The 6,461-nt window shown below is 41.9% G+C and overlaps 1 protein-coding gene across 5 annotated transcripts in view; it reads left to right on the top strand.

The window, feature by feature from the left end:
* Positions 1-6,461, top strand: part of LOC133607808 (glutamate receptor 4) — a 549,530-nt gene that overhangs the window by 437,455 nt on the left and 105,614 nt on the right. The window lies entirely within an intron of this gene.

Here is a 6,461-nt window from a genome sequence, read left to right as displayed (position 1 = left end):
AAATTAAACATTGTGATTTAATCCGTCAAAGTGGTGGTGGGCGGGACCAATCAATCAATCAATCAATCAATGAATCAATGTTTATTTATATAGCCCTAAATCACAAGTGTCTCAAAGGGCTGCACAAGCCACAACGACATCCTCGGTATAGCCCACATAAGGGCAAGGAAAAACTCACCCCAGTGGGACGTCGATGTGAATGACTATGAGAAACCTTGGAGAGGACCGCATATGTGGGTAACCCCCCCTCTAGGGAGACCGAATGCAATGGATGTCGAGTGGGTCTGACATAATATTGTGAGAGTCCAGTCCATAGTGGATCCAGCATAACAGTAAGAGTCCAGTCCACAGTGGGGTCAGCAGGAAACCATCCCGAGCGGAGACGGGTCAGCAGCGCAGAGATGTTCCCAACCGATATACAGGCAAGCGGTCCACCCCGGGTCCCGACCCCGGACAGCCAGCACCCCATCCATGGCCACCGGACCTGTGTGTCTCCCCTTCCACAAGGGATAGGGGGGAGCAACCGATTGGTTGCCCTCCAAACACACAACCAATGAAAATACGACCATGTTCAGACGCTGAGTTCTGTGCAATGTCTTTGATTGGAAGTGAAGCGGCGTGCTTGCGAGTATCGACCATTATGTCGGCCATGTTGCCTCGACAGCAAAAGACCAGCAAACTACACAACACTCTTTTCACATCAATCTGCTTCCACTGACTTCTTCATCGCATGAATTGTTGTAAAAAGGAGAGAATAGATGGAGAGGAAACAAGACGGGCTTTGTATGCGGCGATTATGCTTATTACGTCATCTTTGGCGACTAAACCGTCTTTTGTCTGCAAAATCCTCCGTGAAATCAAGCGGCTTCTCTCGACTGTCTCTGAGCTATTTGCCTCTTTCACGGTGGAAGCTTTGTCGTCTTTTTGCAAAAGCGCTGATATACAGAAAGCGACATCTTGCAACCAGAATGGAAATGTTCCTGGTAAGTATGCAGGCCATATCGACTCTTCTTGAAAGTGGCCCAAATATATGACGACCCTTTTTTTTTTTTAAAGCGCAAATTGTTTCAAATTCACTGAAATCACTCAGAGTACAAAAATGCAGATTTCAACTTTATATGGGGGAAATCGGTCAAGTAAAAAATGTTTCACCGTGATTTCGTCTTTGCGTTGTCACGTTATTTTACGTACGTTTGGCCCCTTTTAAAAGACAGAAAAAGGAAAAAAGCTTGTCGTCAATCAATCAAAAGATGAACAGCCGTTTGGTTGCGAATGCAGAGGGGGGAAGGTGAGCCTACAGTGCCATCAAGTGGCCAAATGATGCAAAGACGCACATCAAGTTAAAGTTAAAGTACCAATGATTGTCACACACACACTAGGTGTGGTGGAATTCGTCCTCTGCATTTGACCCATCCCTTTGTTCCACCCCCTGGGAGGTGAGGGGAGCAGTGAGCAGCAGCGGTGCCGCGCCCGGGAATAATTTTTGGTGATTTAACCCCCAATTCCAACCCTTGATGCTGAGTGCCAAGCAGGCTCAAGGATTTGAAAGGCCAAGATAGCATAAGGTGTGCCTGTCAAATGCCTCGTCTGGCTTTGAAGCTAAATAATAATTATTAACTATTTTACTACATGTATCGTTATTTGCTTAATTTATATGGCTAAGAATGAAAAGAAGGAAACTAACTGCGGCAAGATACGCTGTTTTTAATGTGAGAAAGGTTAACACAGAAGCAGGTGAAACTTAGCACTATAGGACTCCAAAGAGTTTGGGGAAAGTGTACTACTCAGTGGCCTAGTGGTTAGAGTGTCCGCCCTGAGATCGGTAGGTTGTGAGTTCAAATCCCGGCCGAGTCATACCAAAGACTATAAAAATGGGACCCATTATCTCCCTGCTTGGCACTCAGCATCAAGGGTTGGAATTGGGGGTTAAATCACCAAAATGATTCCCGGGCGTGGCCACCGCTGCTGCCCACTGCTCCCCTCACTTCCCAGGGGGTGATCAAGGGTGATGGGTCAAATGCAGAGAATAATCTCGCCACACCTAGCGTGTGTGTGACAATCATTGGTACTTTAACTTTAACTTTAACTTTAGAGGAAAACTTGTACATCACACTTTTTTACAAGTGAAAAACATTTTTAGCTTTGATGACACGAATATCAGCACAAAAACAAGTATCGGATGATATCGGCTCACATTGAAAATCTGCTGCATAATCCCTGCAAAAAATCTAAACGTCCTCCAAGCAGCACACGAGGTGGCTCTTTTATTTTATTTTAGTCAAGCCATGTGCAAAAGGTAAACATGGTGAGCTATAGGCCACTAGGAGCTAGCAACAGCTAAGCACACAATAGCACACAAGCTAGACATACATAATAATTGTCAATAATGCGGTCTAAAACGGAACATTTGTTAATACAAACAAGTGTCAAATAATTAGCAGGATTAGGGATGAGAATCAGCACCTCCAAGTCCGAGTCCATGGTTCTCGCCCGGAAAAGGGTGGAGTGCCATCTCCGGGTTGGGGAGGAGATCTTGCCCCAAGTGGAGGAGTTCAAGTACCTCGGAGTCTTGTTCACGAGTGAGGGAAGAGTGGATCGTGAGATCGACAGGCGGATCGGTGCGGCGTCTTCAGTAATGCGGACGCTGTATCGATCCGTTGTGGTGAAGAAGGAGCTGAGCCGGAAGGCAAAGCTCTCAATTTACCGGTCGATCTACGTTCCCATCCTCACCTATGGTCATGAGCTTTGGGTTATGACCGAAAGGACAAGATCACGGGTACAAGCGGCCGAAATGAGTTTCCTCCGCCGGGTGGCGGGGCTCTCCCTTAGAGATAGGGTGAGAAGCTCTGTCATCCGGGGAGAGCTCAAAGTAAAGCCGCTGCTCCTCCACATCGAGAGGAGCCAGATGAGGTGGTTCGGGCATCTAGTCAGGATGCCACCCGAGCGCCTCCCTAGGGAGGTGTTTCGGGCACGTCCGACCGGTAGGAGGCCACGGGGAAGACCCAGGACACGTTGGGAAGACTATGTCTCCCGGCTGGCCTGGGAACGCCTCGGGATCCCCCGGGAGGAGCTGGACGAAGTGGCTGGGGAGAGGGAAGTCTGGGCTTCCCTGCTTAGGCTGCTGCCCCCGCGACCCGACCTCGGATAAGCGGAAGAAGATGGATGGATGGATGGATGGATGGATGGCATATTACTTACACATACAAAAACTGCAAGGCAGAAATGTTTTAGAAAGTATCCAGTAACAAACGTGTCCGCATCATTCAACTTACTGCGCCATGAGCCTTATTTAATGAATTAATGTGGCCACTAGGTGTAGTAAAAAAAATAAAAAATTACCACTCCACTTCAACTTAAAGACAGCGTAAATCAATTCTATACGGTTAATAATTAATAGGTTAATGGTTTTCATACCTACTATTGTTCTAAACAGTTTCTAGTACGTATGATGGGGCTGATGTTACGATCCGCTGCCCGGATCAGAGTTTGTTTATGTTTGTGTCACGTGTTTTCAGCACCTTGAGTTTAGTTTGTTTCTGTTGCCATGACGGCAGATTGTGCGCACCTGCCTCTGGTTAGTGTTCGGGACGCGCACCTGTTGCCCGGGCGCTAATCAGAGGGCTATTTAGTCTTTGCTCTGGCCTCACTCTGTCTGGCTTCGTAGTTTGTTCTCACACAACTGATGACGACGATTATTTACTGTTTCTTAGCTACTAGTTCTCACGTTAGGCTCTTTTGGTTTGCTAGCTCCCACGCTAGCCCTTTTGTTTATTCATCATATTATTCATATTTAAAATAAATCATTTTTCCTACCTGCAAGCTGTGTCCGAAGCCGTCTGCATCCTTGGGAGAACCACACCCGCATCACTATGCGACCAAGTCGTCACAGCTGATATCGTATCGGGTTAATATTCCCCCCCCCTGCCCCCTCCCCGAAGGAAGAAGAATATTTCTGTCTCACGCCATGCTTTTTAGCATTAACTGTGATGCAAGTGTAAAAAGAAGTGAACCTCGATGTTGTCCATCAGTCATTTCACCAATGATGAATGTGAAATGGCTGACAAAAGTCATTTGTTTGGAAAACGCGTTTTCCATCCAGCGCCTCGGAACCGGATGTATCGTGCTCGTCGCCAAACCCGCGCGTACTCAGACTTGGTATATTTATTTATTTGTCTGACTGCAGCTCATTTTTCACTTCTTCTTCCCATCAGCTTTCTGCTGAGTCATGCTTCCCTTTGATTCTCTGCGCATCTTCATCCGTCAACATTAACATTTTGATGACTTTTTTTTTTTTTTTTTTTTTTTTTTTTTTGGTGCTAAACCCCCAGAGTGTGCTGTGCATATCCAGCATGAGGCCATCATGGCGATTACTCATGCCTGGCTTTTTGTGTTGTGAAAAAAAAATAATAATAATAATAATAATGTATCTGGCAGCAGCAGGACGTGACAGATGAAAGACGATTTAAGAATGCGTTCACACGCGTCACGTTCAGTCCGGTTGGATCAGGGGTCGGCAACCCAAAACGTTGAAAGAGCCATATTGGACCAAAAATACCAAAAACAAATCTGTCTGGAGCCACAAAAATGAAAAATCTTATATATAAGTGTTATAATGAAGACAACACATGACGTAAGTGTCTATATTAGCTATACTAGACTACTATCAAAATGACTTTAAAAGTCTTATATAAGTGTTATAATGAAGGCAACACATGACGAAAGTGTCTATATTAGCTATAATAGCCTACTATCAAAATGACTTTAAAAGTCTTATATAAGTGTTATAATGAAGGCAACACATGATGTAAGTGTCTATATTAGCTCTATTAGACTACTATCAAAATGACTTTAAAAGTCTTATACAAGTGTTATAATGAAGGCAACACATGATGTAAGTGTCTATATTAGCTATACTAGACTACTATCAAAATGACTTTAAAAGTCTTATATAAGTGTTATAATGAAGGCAACACATGACGAAAGTGTCTATATTAGCTATAATAGCCTACTATCAAAATGACTTTAAAAGTCTTATATAAGTGTTATAATGAAGGCAACACATGATGTAAGTGTCTATATTAGCTCTATTAGACTACTATCAAAATGACTTTAAAAGTCTTATACAAGTGTTATAATGAAGGCAACACATGATGTAAGTGTCTATATTAGCTCTATTAGACAACTATCAAAATGACTTTAAAAGTCTTATATAAGTGTTATAATGAAGGCAACACATGACGAAAGTGCCTACAATAAGCTGTAATAGCCTACTATCAAAATGACTTTAAAAGTCTTATATATTTCTTTATTATCTTTTTTTATTTATTTTATTTTTTTAATACACTGTAGCACTTTGAGATTGTTTACTCCAAATAAAGTGCTTTTTACAAATAAAATCTATTATTATTATTATATAAGTGTTATAATGAAGGCAACACATGACGAAAGTGTCTATATTAGCTATAATAGCCTACTAGCAAAATGACTTCAAAAGTCTTATATAAGTGTTATAATGAAGGCAACACATGACGAAAGTGTCTATATTAGCTGTAATAGCCTACTATCAAAATGACTTTAAAAGTCTTATATAAGTGTTATAATGAAGGCAAGACATGACGAAAGTGTCTATATTAGCTATCATGGCCTACTATCAAAACTAATTTAAAAGTCTTATATAAGTGTTATGATGAAGGCAACACATGACGAAAGTGTCTAATTTTGCTAAAATAGCCTACTATCAAAATGACTAGGCTGAAGCAAATCTTTGTTGACAGAAATGTTGAAATTTAATATTTATTTTACACATTTTTACAACATTAGAAACCATTAGTAAATCAGAGGCTACTCAGAAGGTGAGATAACTCCTGGAAACGAACTGGCTTTTAATGGCCAAAGGTATAGATGTGTGTGTCCAAGTTAAGGCTGTCTTCCTTTCATAGATTTATTACAATCTATAACGTTTGCTGTGGTCTGGAACAACATGGCACACAAACAATGATCAGAAATGCAGCCAATATTACATACAGATAATGTGTCATGAGACATGCAAAACTAAATTATGTACAATATTATATTAAATTAACTCAAATATACCTACAAACGAGGCATAATGATGCAATATGTACATACAGCTAGCCTAAATAGCATGTTAGCATGGATTAGCTTGCAGTCATGCACTGACCAAATATGTCTGATTAGCACTCCCAACAAGTCAACAACATCAACAAAGCGCACCTTTGTGCATTCACGCACAGTATAAAATGTTTGGTGGACAAAATGAGAAATGACAAAGCAAGCTGTTGCATCACAGTCCACACTATGGTAAGTTCAAGAACCGCCAAAATAAGTAGGACAAAACGATGTTCACCAAATACTCTCATCAGTGAGGCATACATATTAAACAGTGGGCTTTCTCACAATTGGGATGGTTTGTGTCATGTTTGTCCTCAAACAAAAAAACA

The sequence above is a fragment of the Nerophis lumbriciformis genome, linkage group LG09 (genome assembly GCF_033978685.3).
Source record: "Nerophis lumbriciformis linkage group LG09, RoL_Nlum_v2.1, whole genome shotgun sequence".
NCBI lineage: Eukaryota > Metazoa > Chordata > Actinopteri > Syngnathiformes > Syngnathidae > Nerophis > Nerophis lumbriciformis.
The sequence above is the reverse complement of the archived record's forward strand: the minus strand, read 5'-3'. Positions and strand labels throughout refer to the sequence as shown.